An 18,513-nucleotide genomic window follows, 5' to 3' on the forward strand; every position below is an offset into this window, starting at 1 on the left:
GTGTATAATACATGTGTTTTCGAGCCCCTCACCTCACTTTACGCTAGAATTGACAGTGATTTATGCAGATACAAATTGAAGAAAAGCACTGTGCCTCGCTCCACAGCCAGATCAGAGAGAGAGAGAGAAAGTGAGAGAGAGAGAGCGCGCCCGCGAAGGAGCGAGAACTGTTGTAATAATAATGTGCGCCATAATTTAACATGTACCAAAAACACAAGCAGCCTTGGTTTATGAGAGCAGGTATAAACTTTTATGCCGGCTGCTAATAGCAGGAGAGGGCACGGGGAGAGCAGGGGGTATTTAATGAAATGTAACCGCCGCTCTGCAGGTAGCCTGCAATGGGCAAATGAAAAAACAATGTTCTTGGCAAGCTCAACAGGGTCAAGGATGCCCCCAACATTCGCACAAAATTGTTCCTTCTTTGAAAACAGGAACCTCTGCAAATTAGCGAAGAGACTTAGGAGCAGAATGCCTTGAAAGATCACTAATTTTGAGGATTAAAACAAAGTGCCAACGAGGTGAGCTGCTGGGGAGGGGGTGTGTCGTAGGTAAGAAGGGCGGCGCTGATCTCTTCGGGAACAGAACCTTATTGTGGACAGCGGACGGATGAGAGGTTTGAAAACTCCAGGTTAGCAGAGTCTAAATGAAGAGTAATAGCACCTGAAAGGAAAGAGGAATTCTTGGCAAGAATATCCCACCACTTGTGGCTTGAGGAGCCTCAATGCATTCTAGAATGAGGAGTTCTGGAACTCTGTGCTGTATTCTCTTGAATAAATGCACAGCGCACAGAAAACTACCAGGTTAAGTCATGCTCAAAAATACTTCAAAAAATAAACAGTTTCTATATTAACACTGGTGGAGTGGTGGACTGGTGCGTGGTAAGTGATCTGACCCATCAGGCTGTCCGTGCTGCACAATCCTGACCCAATGCACGTGTTTGGGTGTACTGCGCAGCACACACACCTCGAGCTACTGGAATCAGAATACCGATATTCGGAATGAGTGAGAGAAGTATTCAGTCACAGTAAAGTGGGAAACCCATTCCACCACCCCCGCGTTAGCATTCAATGCTGTGCAGAGCACTTCAAAGGCGAGCATCAAATTCTACTGCCGCCTGGGTCAGCATCAACCAGCGGTACGTAAAACAATACAGCGAAACAACAACCCGCATTCCATTGCTCCTGCCTGCGAAGCACCCAACGCATGTAAAAACAAGCCTGGGAGTGGTGCGCGCACGCGCTTGTTTTCGCTGCTGCACACGAAAAACAGATGGCACACTGTGCGCCGCTGCGTGTAACCGCAAGCCGTGGGCGGCTACAATTCCTGGCAAAGGTGGGACATGCACCCGACTTTGCCCAATCCCGTGTTGCCTTTGCACGCAAAGACAAATAGAAAGAAAGCAACAAAAAAAAAAACATGCACAAGCGTGTGAAAAGTACAGATTGATTCCAAGAGGTCGTTTTCCTAGAGCAGCACATGCGCGCTGCCCTAGGCTCGACCTAAGAACCAACACATCAGGCTGAAATCGCAGCGGGAAAGCAAGTTTTTTACAGCACATACAGCATTTTTGGATCCTTCAAATCATATCACGCTTGCACATGCATCTCTGAAACATCTGTCTTGCAAAACTGTACAACTTATTTTCCTGGCACAATCGAAAACGCCCTCTACAACACACAGAGCACCAAACACATCAAAAACGGTGTAGATGCACAAGCCCCTAGTCGATAATAATGAGAGGTCGATGCCATTTGCACCCTGAGCAATAGAATGCTTTTTAACACCACACTCTCCCCACAGCCTCACGTCCAATTGTCCCTTTGGGCTGTCATGTGACGCTCAGCCATTGCACCTCCTCGCCCTCTAATCACCTAAGCTTTGAAATTGTCATTATCCTGTCTGAATTAATTTTCTAGTGCCATGTGCCTGGCCTGCTTTGTTTTCCTTAATGGTGGCGCGGGGAAATGCTCAGAATATCGCGACACTACGACGGGGTGATGTACCCACCGGTAGACTGTTCTACTCATTCTTAAGCAATTGAATTAGCATGCTATTGTAACTCAGCATGCATGTAAGTTAATCCTAATTATTTAGGTATATCAAAGAACTGGAGCTGAGGAGAAGGCCGGAGAGCAAAAGCGGATAAAGTAAATTGCCTAGGATCACTCAATGTGTTCGAGTGGGAAGCCGGGATTACAACTCTGGTCCATGTTGCGCAGTAAATAACTTAATCATTGAAGCGCAGCTCCTCTCACACAGGGCATGGTTTCCGTCTGGCCCTTTTTAGGTCTCGCCTACGCAGCACGCATGCGCTGCATAGGCAAAAAGACCTAATGCAATCGCTTCGGCTGTTCAGCCGAAAACGTGCACGCGTTCCATTGCCTTCAATGGCAACGCATGCACGTGTGGCGATTGCCTTGCGGGAGCGAGCTTGACACCATATGTTTGTAATTAACTTACAAACACATGGTGCCCCTGGCTCGCTCCTGCAAGGCAAACACTTTGTGTGCTGTTGCACTCCCCTCGCCCCTCCCACTTTTTGCGCAAGGCGCACGCGCCCTTGTTATTCTTAACTGTTTCCTTTCTCTCCCCCTTCTTTTGTCTTTGCTGTACTGTTTATTTCATTTGACTTTTTCTTGGGTATCTCGATAACACTTCCTCATTTCCTTAGCAAAACAAGTTAGTTCTATCGAAAAATAAATTAATCTTTTTGGGGCATTATATGTATGGCGATGGTGCTTACAAAACAAATGCATTTATTTGTCATTAGGGTTTCAACACAATTGTAGGGAATAAACAGGGACTTTTGTAGGTTTTTTTTACAAATAAGTATGTGTGGATGTAAGAGGCTCCAAATAACAATTATGTGTTAATCAGTTTAGAAATTTCGTTCACAAGTTTTTTTATGTCAACGAAAATAGTTGTAATTGTGGGTCGATGATGACATCTTTGGTGCAGTCTGAGTTTTTACTATTGAGATGACATGTACAACGAAAAAATGTCTGAGATCTGCATAACTTTTATCTTTGCATTATTTAGTTTTCAGAATGTGTTTACATATGTATTGCTGTGATCCGAATAACGGGAATTTTCATCAATAAGAAAGTAGCTCAGTGTACTTACACCTTTGCTTAACACCAGGACGCTGTCTGTATTTGAAGAACATCCCAAAACAAACACCAGTTACCACTTCTACTGTGTGATTTTCACTCACTCACCCACCTATACATTCCTCTCATTTTGTGAAGCACCGGCTCTGGAGATCTGTCTGTAACCTGCACGTCACTCATGCCTTAACTACATGTTCGATAAGATATTAAGGCTTGCAATAGTGTCCCATGCTGAAGTTTATATGTGGAAAATTGAATATTTACTGTATTGCCTTCTGTTTGAGAGGGAAGCTTGGTTTGTTACTGCCATGCTGTTCCTGTTCTGTGAGAAAGTAAAGCTTGCACTGCTGCTGTCGGATTTCACCTGTCCTGTGATGGGAAAAGCATGTGCTGATGGTGCCCTAGCTTCACCTTTCCTCAGAAGAAGGAAGCTTGTTCTGTTGCTCTCCAAGATGTGCCTGGTTTATGAAGAGAAGTTTTTCCAGTACTGTTGCTCCATCTTATAAAAACAAGCATTGGCATAGCCATTAAGTCTCGCCTTTGGGACCTTATAAGTGTTTAGCCATGCAACAGTTGATGTTGTTGCACCAAGAATATTGTGCTGCATAACTAAATACTTACATGGTCCCAAAAGCGAGACCTATTGGCTATGCCAATGCTTGTTTATTGTTATGTCTAGGGTGGTACGTGGCAGGGCAGACTTTTTTTATTTTTTATAAATGAACCCCGGTCCACCATGCTGCAGTGTGCACCGGGAACGCAAAACCAAGTGGTTTCACCTATGTACGTTTTTGAACATTGCACACGAGTGAAACTCAAAGGGTGGTTGTGAAACCGAATAGGACACGTTAAAATGCAAACATTTACAATGCATGCCTTTACAATGCGGATTTTACATCGCAACATCCATTACAACGCATGATTTTACAATGCGTGCCATCACAACGCATTTTTAGAAACTACATTTACAACGCATTCCATTAAAATGCATACAATTACAACGCATAATACTTTAAGGGCAACAGTAGAGTAAGTGTTGGATAGCATAGGGGTAAAAATTACTATTCCCACTCCAGTGAGTGCAACAGTAGGGAAAGTGTTGGATAGTGTAGGGATACAAATTACTATTCCCCATTACTTACCTTATAATGCGTTGTAATGGCATGCGTTGTAGTGACATGCGTTGTAATGGCATGCATTGTAGTGACATGCATTGTAATGACTAAGTTGTAATGGCATGCCATGTAAAGGCAGTTGCGTTGTAATGACTGCGTTGTAAATGTAGTGCATTGTAATGACTGCGTTGTAATGATTGTTTTCCTGTGAAACCCGTTCCCTATCATACAAACTGTTTCTCCCGGTGAAATCTGCCATTTTCTCCTGTTCTCCGCATTCAAAATGACACTGCCTGTACATTATGATTTTAGCCTGATAGTTTACTTGGACTCACCAGGGCTTACAAGTGTGCGTCCATCTGAGACAAATATGCGCTCACCTACACTGTGCGGTCTGTGGCTGCCTGCACTCTGGCAGAAATCACGGAGTAAACGCCTGTAGAAAGCTCTGTGATGTGAAGGTGGTCACCATAGGGAACACATCGTTCATACTTTACAGCGAATATGTCCAGACGCAGGCGAATGTATCCATTTCCAAGAAAATCCATTCGGTGAGAAAACAGCCATTTCCACCTGTATGTCCTAGGAAGTGCTATTTCGAATGAGTGTTTGATATTTTCATTCCAGCTTTCCTATGATCCGTGGAAATAAATGCCCAAGGAAGTGCAGAGTGCAGTCTGCTAGTATTTCTTGGATGGCTGATTTCTCTCCTTGGAGACACGTTCCTCAGCAAACCACCTGCCTGATGGACCACTGTTTAGCAAAACAATGCAGTTTATAAGTTGCTCGTTCATAACCAGAGTATGTGGTTATTAAAATATAAACAAACAGATGTATCTAAACACAGACCGGTCCCAGAAAGTGAGGTAGCGAGAGAGATGGAGACGCAAATAGAGAGTTAGACAGAGGAAAGGAGAGGTAGAGAGAGGGAGAGAGAAGGGAGTGAGAGATATTTTGACGTTCCTAAAAGATTATACACATTGGTCTGCGCAGCCATGAAGTTGGTATCAACATTTTTAAAAAAAAATTAAAAAAAGAAGAATCGACTTTTGAACATTTTCCTATGCATTCGGAGCATTTTATTCAAACTAAAACATGTCCAAAACATGAAATCATTGTGTACACAGTGGCAATAATATCTGGACAATGTTGGCATATAGTTGTTGCTTGGTCCAATATAAGTTATCAAATCATTTCATGTTAGGGCTCTGTGTCAAAATGCTTACAGGACTACTGCAGAAAACGGAACGCACGTATTTGGTGACAAAGTAGCAACCATTTTAAACAATAATATTTGAGCCCCGCCTAAGGGATGATACAGAGAAATCAGGCAATTGGCGAAAGGCAAGGTGCAAGACTGTGGCTTAATAATGGGTTCCCCGATTGAGGAGTCTATGGTGTAGTCTCATTTGTCTGCTGCCTTCCATGCTCATTACAGAGTCCCTCCGGCTGAAAAGCATCTCTAGGCAGAGTAGACAAGATGCACAGGAGCGCCGATGCTCATGTAGTTAGTTACCTGTGATTCCTCCAGTGGCTCAGGCAGCAGGTGGCTGCAGGCGTCCCGGTTGCTACTGTGCTTCCCTCCGAGGCTCAGTGGGAGCTCTCTAAGCGCGTGGGCAGCGATGGCTGTTAGATCCCTATTCGCGCGGGCCACGGGGAGGTGGCGGTCCCCGGGGCTGTGGGGAGGCCGCATACCCCCCCGCATATGATAAACAAAGCCCTGGGGAGGTGGCGGCCACCACACCATAATTAAGAATTACCCCCGAGACCTGGCCCACCTGCGGGCTTGAAACAAAAGAGCGCGGGAGACGAAATTATTTTTAAAATGCATTTTTTGGCCCTGTGGGTCCTTGTGGCACCCCCTCAGCAGGCCTAGGGGGTCAGGGTGTTTCTGCCCTGCCCCCTTTTCTTGTTTTTTCATGTTTTTTCTACTGTTTTCTTGTGACTCAGTTACCGAGTCACAAGATGGCTGCCAACACATTCTGGTTTGGAGTTTTGGTAGCCAATCAGAATTAAGCTCGTGCTCGGGAGGATTTGCAAATCCTCCTCGGTGCTCAGATATCAATATTTTTATTGTTTGAATTTTTCAGGAACTACTGAACGGATTTACACCATTTAAAAGAAAGGTCACTTTCTGAACCAAGAGCTACCTTTTTGCCAAATTTGGTGTAATTCCGTTCAGCAGTTAGGGCTGTAGCCTGTTCCAAAAATTCCTATGGAAATTAACATGGGGAAAACGTGTTTTGGGACCCCCCTTTTTTCTCGGCCCCTGCTTGACGAATCACCCCCAAACGTTCAAGACAGGAGCTGACCTGAGCTGGTCATTAGTTTGGAAAATTTCACGAAGATTCGTCAAACGGCGTCAAAGATATTGGAGAATCAAAAAACGCTTTTCCTATGGGTAATAGGTCCTAACTATAAATACCTACTGGCGACCGCCAGTAGGTAATATATATGTCATGGTTTTGGAAAATGCACTAAGGGCTACAATCATGAAGAGGGAGGATCTACTACTACCCAAAAGTACTGAGACATTAACTGAATCCACTGCTGAAACAACAAGGTTCATTACAGATTTTATCAGGTCCAATATCCGAGTAAAATAAGCAATAAACAAACACTGGAACATTTTAAAAAAGGATCAAGATTTTAAACCAGGGATTGCAAAACATGCGAACATCACTTACAGAAAGGTACCATCATTGGGCGACCTGTTAACACAAAGTTATTTTGCCAACAAAAATGCCCAAAAAGGTACCTGGTATCCCACAAAGGGTTTGTCAAATGCCATAAGTGCAAAGCCTGCAATTATGGGTGGAACATGGTGGAAATAACTATCCAAGGTTTTAAAAAAGCCCATTAAAGAGAGGATCACATGCAAGACCACGCATGTGGTATATCTGCTGGAGTGTGGATGCGGACAACGGTATGTTGGGAGTACTGTGAATACACTTAAGTTACGCATCCTCCAGCATTTGCGGGCTGTGACCAACAAAGATTTCACGTATGTAATGGCCAAACACATGTGGAAAGAGCATGATGGCGTATTTGACACAAACCACCTGTTTTATTCCAGCATTGAGCACATCCCAATGAAGATCAGGGGAGGGGATAGAGAACTAGCGTTGAGGCGTGCCGAATCACGATGGATTGTAACTTTGGGCACAGAAATTCCTTGGGGCCTGAATACGGATGTGGAACTATATATCTTTCTGTAAAACTATGATGTTTGAAAGCTGTTTTTACTGGATTATGAACCTATGACAACAGTGGCTATTATATATCTTCTCTCTCTTCAATACTGATCTATGAGAGTTTTTTGTGCTTTAATGAATTCTAATGACACATTCGTTTTTATGAAATAATGTTTGATCATGGACTACACTAATTATTGATATTTTAAGATTGCACATGGCCATTTTTACATAGAATACTGTAGTTTGAGGAAAGTATATTGATCAACTTAGGTACATAGACTCTAGGAAAATGCTTTAGTAAGGAAATAGAACCAGGGACAAGTGTTCTTCTTGTTAATCTTTGAAAGTCATGCACTATGTACTTTAATTGAAATCTGAACCCAGAGTGAGTGTTCCTTCCTGGTGTTTTAAAACACATTTTTGGAGTATTGCACCATGCACTTTATTTCGAATACTTAACACGAACATGTGACACTTCGTGAGCAGTAATTCGCATTATGAAGTAGACTTCGTCTTTATAGAGTGAACTGTAATAAGAGGAGTATTACAGAATTAGCATGTATTTCTGTATTTAGTAATCGTAACATGCATGGTGCACTCAGCTACAGGTTTAAGATGTGGTGACATCAACCACACATATCTCATCATGAGCTTGAACTAACCTGTTATTTTAGTATTTAAAGAAATGTTGGTATAGTTAATAGGGTACAGGCGCCAAAAGGGTAATTCCATAAAGCAAATATGATTTGTATCAGATGTAGTAACGGTGCTGTAGGGTTGAGAGAACCACCCGCCTCTCAAAAATTGTGGCCTAAGCAACAAGAGAACATGTTAAGAATTCCCCAGCACACGTGAAATTAAAGCAACAACCATTTCACATGTTATTCACATGTAATTAGGATCAAACAATGGATTTAGATTTTTTCTTTGTCTTTTATTCTTTCTTTAGGCTTTAAATAGTGAACTGTTCCCAAGCCAACAAGTGTTTCGTCGCCTCCGTATGGTTGTACATGCGACTTTTTCAAGGCTTTAAAATTCACTTCAAGGCAGTACTCAGTGCGGCGATAATTCCAGGCCACACTATCCTGTGGCGCAAGGTACTAGTAAAGCTGCTGGGCTTAAAATTATGCAATCACTGTATTATCCACTGTCCTTTAAGAAATCTTGTTTAGAGCCGCTGATCTGCGTCCTCTTTACCTCACGCCATGTTGCCTCGAGTGCGAGAACCTGTTATCTTGACTATTGTGTTATTTTATGTTTTGGAATAGTTGATCAATTTAGGAGTACGCCATTAGGGCGGATCAAACATTGCAAATGCACTATTCTTGTATATATATCAAGAAGTGAGTACTCTGTGCTTAATGTATATTTAGTATATCCATTGAAAAACATTAATTAATATATGGAGTGACATTATTATAAGGGGAAAACAAGCCATGTATAATTCGTAGGATGAGGAGTACTCCACTTGCAAAAAGGATTTACACATTTTACACATTTATATTTGTGTTATGGAGGTGGATACTTTATCCCCAAGAATTTTACCCTAAAAAGTAAATGAAGGAGTACCTCCATGCTAGCGGTATATACAATATTATATGCACGTATACTATTATATATATATATATTTTTCCACGTATAAATTGTCCGGATCGCAGCATACACCATGTTTCCGATGAAAACACAGAAAAATGTTTTAAATCCAAACTAGATTAATTATGCACAGGTCCCTGACTAAGTGTATTTACGAAGTCAAAATGATTTAATATATTTTTATGCTGCTTAAACATACCTTTCATGAAATGTGTTTGGTAGAGTAATACCATGAATTTACAAATCTAATCTGTAGTTGTGTCCCCTTTAAAAGTGTTACCTGTTTTTAATTGGTGGTGGGGAAGGGGAGTGTTTTCCCTTTAAATTGACACTCAGCATAACACTCTATGACCCAGTAGAAGGCGCAAGCCGAAACGCGTAGGTCATTTTTTCTGTCTGTATGCACTCTTGCACGTTGCTTGTGATGGCCCGTGAGTAATGGAGGCTATTTGAAAACTTTAAAAAAAAAATAATGAGTTACCTCATTGCAAAGGATTTGGTGGTGCTGTTCTTCTGCTTGCCCTCGAGACGCGCTGAACATTGGAGGGCAGTGTGCATGGAGACAATAATGGTAATATATATATATGTTTAAGTTGGTTATAATAACTATCCGTTTTCATTTTCGTTGTTTCTTAATTTTATCACTGAATGTTTTTTTTCTAATCAAGCTGGTCTATGAAAAATAGTATTGAAATAATGAATTGCAATGAATGTGCATATCTTCATATCATTTCTGTCTTCCCAGCAAATGCTCACATGGAGCCTTAAGATGCAGTGATTCTAGAATGTAAATATGTATATACATGTACTTTATAATAATTTTCTCTTCAAAATATTATGATGAAATAGAGCAATTGCTCATACAGAGCTCAATTATGTTTTGAATGTATCAACTTAAAAGATTTACATTTGTATGATTTAATCGGCAAGCTTCAAAAAACAATTTGTCTATTATAAGATGGCGTCGAGAGACAAAACAATGTCAGTCCCTCTTCCATGAGATTGTTAAAAGAGCAAGAAATCGCTTTCTTGTTTCTATGTTTATTAGTTTATTTAAATGCATTGTTTATCCCGTTCCCACTAACAGTGGAAAAAGGCGCTACGCCGAAACGCGTCCTGTCCCGCTTTATTTTTCGGTAAAATAAAACCAAACTTACCCCCTGGATATTGTGTGCTGTCGTCTTGTTTTCCCGTGGGAATTTGAGTTGGAAGCTGAGATATATATATATATATATATATCACTTAAAAAACCATAGGTTTCACACATGTTATAGTTAGGTGGACATTTCACTCGTAAAAAAACAATGAAATTCCCCCGTTATAGTTAGTTCAGATAACTATAACTCTCGCGCCCGCAATCCACTGCTCATGACGTCACATATTACATCACTCATGACATGGTCAGTGGCATCACTCATGACATCATCCTTTTGATAGAGTGGCGGTCGCGCGAGTTATAGTTATCTGAACTAACTATAACGGGGGAATTTCATTGGTTTTTACGAGTGAAGTGTCCACCTAACTATAACATGTGTGAAACCTATGGTTCTTTAAGTGAATTTGCAAGGTTTTTTAAATGCTAATTCCTAACTATAACGTGTGTGAAACCTATGGTTTTTTCAGTGAATTTGTACGGTTTTTTAAATGCTAAGTTATGTATTTATTATTATATTTTTTTAATATTTATTTTACAATAAACTACGTATTATTTTTTTTTAATGGTTTTTCACCGTGCATGCACCCCGCGATTTAAAAAAAAAAATTTAATGTTTTTTTTTGCCTTCGGGGTCCTTCAGGGACCCCCTGACAATGGCTAGGGGGTCAGGAACTCTCTACCCTGCCCCCTTTTCACATTCGCCACCTTCCTTTTTCACTCTTGCACTCAAAACAAACAATATGGCGGCTGACACTTCCTGATTTCGACCGATTCGAACGTTGTCTGACATGTAACCACCAATCAGAATTAGGCTCGCGCACGTTAGAGGGCGCGCACGGTGCGCGCACGGTGCGCGGCTATAGATATTTATGTACTTTAACTGCAATTTTCTCAGGAACTACTGAACAGATTGACTCCATATATGCAAAAGGCACATCCCTGACCTGAGGACTACTTCTTTGCCAAATTTCAAGTAATTCTGTTCAGCCGTTCGGGCTGTACCTTCGACTAAAGGTCCTATGGGAAAATGCATGGGGAAAACGCGTTTTGGGACCCCCCTTTTTTCTCGGCCCCCGCTTGACGAATCCCCCCGAGACTTTCAGGGTAGGAGCTGAGCGGAGCGCCTCATTAGTTTTGAAAATTTCGCGAGGATTCGTCAACAGGCGCCAAAGTTTTTCAAAATAGAATTTTGAGATTTCCTATGGAAACACGGTCCTAACTATAACTATCTACTGGCGACCGCCAGTAGATAATATATATATATATATATATATATATATATATATATATATTATCTACTGGCGGTCACCAGTAGATAGTTATAGTTAGGACCGTGTTTCCATAGGAAATCCGCAACATTCTATTTGGAATAACTTTGGCGCCGGTTGGCGAATCGTCGCGAAATTTTTAAAATAGGTGGGGCGCTCCGCTCTGCTCCTACCCTGAAAGGCTCGGGGGGATTCATCAAGCGGGGGCTGAGAAAAAAGGGGGGTCCCAAAACGCATTTTCCCCATGCAATTTTCCATAGGGACCTTTAGTCCAAGGTACAGCCCGAACGGCTGAACAGAATTACTTGAAATTTGGCAGAGAGGTAGTCCTCAGGTCAGGGAAGTGCTTTTTGCAGGTCTGGTGTCAATCTGTTCAGTAGTTCCTGAGAAAATCAAAAGTAAAATCATATATATATGTGGGCGGAGCTTAACCACACATCTCATCCTGAGATCTGATTGGCTGTCAGCACTTCATCCTAGAAGTGTTGGCAGCCATCTTGGGACCAATATACATGATAGCACCTCATTAAAAAGCATTGCAGTTAAGAGAAGGTTTTAAGACTTTAGTTACATTATAAATCATTTGTTGATGGTACCATACTCATTTTAGGAATTGTGGTATGTTCTAAGGTGATTTCACCATGTGAAAAAGCCTTCTACTGGGATATCATGATTGAGAGAAAAATATTTTCTCAGGCTTTTCCCACAGAGGTTTGGAAGGTGATCTATAAGCTAAACTGAGAGCTTATTTTCTGTAAATTCACATTATCTTTCTCAGTCATGTGAGAATGAAGTCTGACATTCTCAGTAAAACATGTACATCCAACAAGGGCAGAGACTGTCAGTTGATTCCTTTGTGTTCTACTGCAGCTTCCCAGAGTGTTTCAAAGAACAACTAGAGCGCTAACAGTCCTACTTATGATAAACATATGGCACATCTGAAGCCATCTTGCTTGGATTAAAGTGGTAACTCTTAAAACATTTAATTTAAAAAGGAACAAAATGAGGGGGTTCATTTTTCCATAAACAGTATGATTAGTGCTGCAGAAAGAAAAATTAGGGCACATTTTGAGTGACTTCTCAAATCCTCTTCTATTTCATTAAAAAATTCTGACATGCAGACTGAAACATGCACTTTCAATACCAGCAGCAGTTTTCCCTGGTGAGCAGTAGCTTTACTACAGTGATCTAATGAGCAAAAATAGTGCTAACATTCTGAATTTATGGCAAATGTGTGACACATCTGAATGCTTTCTTGATGGAATCAAAGTAAAAAACTGAAAGTATTTCCTACTGAGGAGACTGCAGTAAATGAGGAAATTAGGAAACTTCATAACAAGTAAGTCTCCCAAGATGGCCACCAGAGACAAAAGAGCCCAAATGTAGCCCAAATATCACCCAGATGTAGCCCAAGTATAGCCCAATGACAGAATGTCCCAGAGTGTTCCTAAAAACAATTAGAGCGCTTACTGTCTTCATTATGACAAAAGTATGGCACACCTGAAGTCATCTTGATTGGAATAAACTGGTAACACTTAAAACATTTAATTTAAAAAGGAACACAATGAGGGGGTTCATTTTGCCATAGAAATTATGATTAATGCTGAAGAAAGAAAATGAGGGCACATTTTGAGTGACTTCTCAAATCCTCTTCTATTTCATTAAAAAATTCTGACATGCAGACTGAAACATGCACTTTTAATACCAGGAGCAGACTTCCATGGTGAACAGTAGTTTTACTACAGTGATCTAATGAGCAACTAGAGTGCTAACATTCAGAATTTATGGCAAATGTGTGACATATCTGAATACCTTCATGATGGAATCAAAGTAAAAAATTGAAAGCATTTCCTACTGAGGAGACTGCAGTACATAAGGAAATTAGGAAACTTCAAAACAAATTAATCTCCCAAGATGGCCACCGGAGACAAAAGAGCCCAAATGTAGCCCAAAATCACCCAGATGTAGCCCAAATATAGCCCAATGACAGAAGTGTGCAAAACACTTATTATTTTGTGTTTTTGCAGTGTTATATAGTGCAGACTTGCCAGTGCTTTACATGAGCATTGGTTACATCACACAAGAACAAATTCATTTTGGTTGTAGACATGGGGAGACTAAGTGATTTGACCAGAATCACAGAATGTCGAGCTGAAGCAGAAACTCCAACCTGGTTCCCCAGTTGCAAAGTCTGCAGTTCTGGAAGTAACACCACATCCTCTCCCCTAAGTGCAACATTTAATCAAGTGGTCAACTGTATAAAAAAACATAAAGGTAACAAATAATTTAAAAGTGCTTTGTCGCTATTTGAAAACTAAGAAAATATGTCCTTATTTTAGTCTTTTAGAGCACTAACCATAATGTTGATGCCAATAAGACCCTCTCATATATGTAATTTCTAAAGGAAATGCTCTAGGTATTACAGTTTTGATTACATCAAGATGACGTCAGGCGTTCCACACTTTTGTAATAAATATAGAATGTTAGCAATCTAGTTGTTCATTAGGATACTGTTGAGAGGCAGAGGCCAGGGGCACGGACTCTGAAAATTGAAGGCAGGTAGGAGGGTGCAAAGGCAACAATTTAACCACACTGAGCAGGCAGGAAGGGCCGTGGCAGCACAACAGACTATGGAGGGCAGTGGAAAGGGGGGCAGGGGCAACAAACCAACAATACAGGACTTGCAAGAGAGGCTGTGGCAATGTAATAGACCATTGTGGGTAGAAGGAAGAGGCAATGGTAGTACAACCATACATGCCAACAGACCCGATTCAGCCAGGAAACGTCCAATGTTTTTAAGCTCAAATAGGCTTTATTTGATCTGTCTCCTGTCTACAATCTCCTCTTTTTCAATGTAACTCAAAGGGGAAAATCAATACCCCAGTTTTTTTTCAAAATCTCCCTCTTACCAAGTTCAAAATGTGCGCAAGTATGGTACATTGGATCATGGAAGGAAATGGGGTAGGGACATGGACTTGGATAACAGAGGACAGGAGGGACATGGAGAGGTGCACCAAACTGACCCTGCAGGGCAGGCATCAGGGTTTGCAGCAGCACAATACACCACACAGGGCATGCGGGACGGGAGTGCAGCACAACAATCCATAGAAAGCAAGAGGGAGGGGACAGGACCATGCACATGGACAACAGAGAACAGAGGGGCAAGAGGCAATGGTAGCTAGCTGACCATAATGGACAGACAGGAGAGAAAGCTGCAGCATAACAGACCATAAAGGGCAGGAGGGACGGATCAGGGGCATTACAATGGAACAGACAAGCCAGGAGGGAGGGAGTAGGGGTCTGCACATGTAAACAGAGGGCTGGGGGCAAGGGGGCAGGGCAGGAGCAGCAAGATAGCCATGGAGGTCAGGCAGGATGGGCACTAGAAGCAAGACACACCATGAAGAGCAACACTGAGACTGTGATGGCATACACACAGACCATGGAGGGAAGGTGGGAGGGGGTCAGGGGCAGCTAACTGACCACACAGGGAAGGTGGGAGGGGCCATGGCAGCACAGAAGACCATGCATGGCAAGTGGAAGGGTTAGTGGCAGCACAATGGCTATGATGGGAAAAAAGGAGGGTGCAGGGGCATGCACAAAGGACGATGGAAGATAGAAGGGAGGGTCAGGACCTGTGCACAGACAAGAAAGTTCAGGGGAAGGGGCCTCACAACAGACCGCACGGGGCAGGCAGGAGGAGCAGTTGCAGCACAACAGACCAGGGAGGGCAGAAGGGTGTGGCAGTACAATGGACCATGTAGGACAGGAGGAAGAGGATAGGGGCATGGCATGTGGACAGGCAGGGTGGAGGTGGCAGGGACAGGTTACAGTCATCTGACAATGCTAGGCAGGTGGGAGGGGAGTGACAGCTCAACAGAACACTCAGAGTAGATAGGAGTGGCAGGTCCATGGAACATGGTGGGCAAAAAGGATGGAGCAGGGGCATGCACAAAGACATCGGAGGGCAGGGTGAAGGAGAATAGGGGCAGCAAGCTAAGCACAGAGTTTAAGCAGGAGGTCAATGATGGGGCATAGAATTGGGCAATGGAGGGCAGGAGGAGTGGACTGGTACATCATACTAAATTGAGGGCAGTGACAGCACATCAGACCATGCATGGCAGGAGGGAGGAGGCTAGTCCATGGATTCACACAACAGGGGATAGGGAGGAGGGGGATGGGGCAGCAAGCTAACTGTTCAGAGAAGGCGGGTATTAGGAACTTAATTGTTTTTAAAATGTGTGTCTGTGCGAACTACTTAAAATATGAACAAGTATGCAGCATAATCTCACTTTTATTCAGGAAGAAGAGGACGTTTGTGACTGTGACTCCGGGCTCACTTGGCAGAAACACCCCCTGACCCTCCACTCCCTATCACAAAATGTAATGCCCGTGAAAAGGGTAGGTGAACACAGTGTTATATAGAACATAGTCCTGAGAGCACGATTGAAAATGAAAACTAGATATAGTGTATGGTATAAACTATGCACCAAAAAGTGTGATATAAGATAAACCGGCGTGAAATATAATATGCAATACATTGTGCGCAATTACAGATTCATTGGAGAGCGCGAGATAGCACAGGCACTAGCGCGTGCTATGTGATATGCGCCTTGGGGTGTAATATGCACAGGGCAGTGTTGTGTAACCTAACTAGTCTCTAAAGTTGTAATATAAAATATGTGCTGGGGAGTGTAACGTTGCATATGCACTGTGACAAAGATATGGATCCCAGATTGTAATATGTATGGCATAGCACTGTGCGTTATAACATAGGCATCGAGGAAGGCACGTTAGATGGGGCAATATAACCCGTGCGAAGACAAGTGTGGCATGACATATTCACGGGGTGGTGTTACAGTGCACATGGGCTTGAGAGTGTCATAGCATATGCACTAGCTAGTGGAATACAACACAGAGGTGTGTGGCACTCAGCAGGCAATGGTGGGTGTAACACAGCATTGGGCCCTGCCAGGAGCGCGCTGTGACTCTCAAGTGATGTTCGTCCCCTTTCCAGAGAGTAAAATAAAAAGTATTACACATCCAGCAGTGGATGTGTGTTTTATTAACCGTGAGGGGGGTTTCTTGCATAGTTTTGGTCGAATTTTTGACGAATCCCCTTTGAATGGCTTGATGTGCATGTGTATTAAATGTGCCCGTCAATAGCTACCCATGTTTGTATAAATAAACGACAAGGGTGTCTACCGGGATTAGGCACGGTAGGGCATCAGACATGTCAGAGCTTCACTAGTGGTGTAAATACATTCCACGTGGATTCATTGTATGCATAGTCGCCTTTTAATGAATATCACGCAAATCGTCATGGTGATAGGTACGTATGGTTTGTCCAGCATGTCCTAGGTGTGTCTATAAATATATATTTTTTAAAAATAATAAAAAACAGTGGCCGGCCCTGGGGATTGGGGTCAAAAAAATATAATTAGGAGACAGGCCCTGGGGGATGGGGTCATCAGGGCCAATAAATTAGAATAAGAAGGGGAACCACACAGCCCCCCTTCTTAAAAAATTAAAATAAATAAAAGACTGGCATCGTGCCGGAGGCCACGCCCCCTCCTTGCAGCACTCTGCAAACGCGCCCCCTGGCGAATGGTAAGTTGGGGAATTAATTCCTCTTCAATACTGAGGGTCACTGAGGGCCAACTAGCCCACCAAGTGCTTCCAGTAAGCGCCACTGAGCTGCATTGCAGAGAGGTGGTCCAGGCCATGCCACTTTTTACACCTCTCTGCAACGCAGCTCTGTGGCACTTACTGGAGGTACCTAGTGGGCTAGTTGGACCCTAGGGACCCTCAGGATTCAAATGAACTTAATCTCCCAACTAAAAACGGACACAGGGCGTGTTTACACAGTGGTGAAGGGAGGGGACGGGGCCTGAGTTAACGTGTGCAAAAACGCCCTGTGGCCTGTTTTAAGAGGTAGTTTTAATCCCCCTGCCCTATTATATACTAGGGGCTTACAGAGGAGGTCATGCTAATCACAGGGGGACCCCAACGCATAATGTTCCCTAGTGTATGTAGGTGTTTTCACTGTATTCTAAGTGTCTTTTAACATAGCACTGGGTCTAGGACTGGTTAGTCAGACTCAGTTACCACCAGTATCCGTCTGAAAAAGTTGAGGGTACAGGATGATTTTGCAACAAGGCTTCTTTCTGCTCTTCTTTTTGTTCTTTCTGCACGTTATCCTTCTTCCTGCACTTTTCTTCGTCTTTGAGGACTTCTGTTGCTTCTTTCTGCACTTCTTTTTTTTCCCTCTGTGCATTTTTTCTTCTTTCTTCACATGTCCTATCTCTGTAGGCATAGTTAGAAATTAGCATTTAAAAAACCTTTGAAATTCACAGAAAAAACCATAGGTTTCAGGCACGTTATAGTTAGGAATTAGCATTTAAAAAACCTCAGAAATTCACTGAAAAAACCATAGGTTTCAGGGGTGTTATAGTTAGCTGGACTTTTCACTTGTACAAAACCATTGAAATTCCCCTGTTATAGTTAGTTCAGCTAACTATAACTCGCGCGCCCGCAATGCACTGCTGATGAAATCACATATTACATCACTCATGACATGGTCAGTGACATCACTCATGACATCACTGATGACATCTCAAATGACATCACTGATGACATCATCCTTGTGATAGAGTGGCAGACCTCCACTCACCCTAATATAACCTTTGATACACACATTCAAAAATAGAGACTCAAATTTTCAAAACAATGGACATACCAATACCAGTTACAACAACCTCTTCAGTAATTCTAAGATCCATATACACATCCACTCATTCACCAACAGTCCTATACAGTCACTCATACATGTACTCACTCATCATATGTACTCATACACCTATACATCCTGTTACACAATGCCACTCATCCATAGAGTTACTCACCCACATAGTCACTCATGCTAATAAAGAATCAAACATACATTTACTTGCATATACAGTTATACACACACCACCACACTTACTTCTACGGAAACTTACACATACTTAGTCTTTTAAACAATCACTTATGGAAACACATACTTATTCATACAGGAACTCTTTCAATCTCTCA

The 18,513-nt window shown here is 42.4% G+C and overlaps 1 long non-coding RNA gene across 2 annotated transcripts in view; it reads left to right on the forward strand.

Moving 5' to 3' along the window:
- LOC146871172 (uncharacterized) overlaps positions 1 to 18,513 on the forward strand; it is a 380,074-nt gene that overhangs the window by 339,094 nt on the left and 22,467 nt on the right. The window contains exon 4 of one of the 2 annotated variants that reach the window (XR_014980727.1): positions 8,372 to 8,519. This is a non-coding gene — a long non-coding RNA (uncharacterized LOC146871172). Of the gene's footprint in view, positions 1 to 8,371; positions 9,476 to 18,513 lie in introns of those variants that run through there. The other variant, XR_014980725.1, reaches the window with a different exon arrangement.

The sequence above is a fragment of the Triturus cristatus genome, chromosome 1_1 (genome assembly GCF_964204655.1).
Source record: "Triturus cristatus chromosome 1_1, aTriCri1.1, whole genome shotgun sequence".
Classification (NCBI taxonomy): domain Eukaryota; kingdom Metazoa; phylum Chordata; class Amphibia; order Caudata; family Salamandridae; genus Triturus; species Triturus cristatus.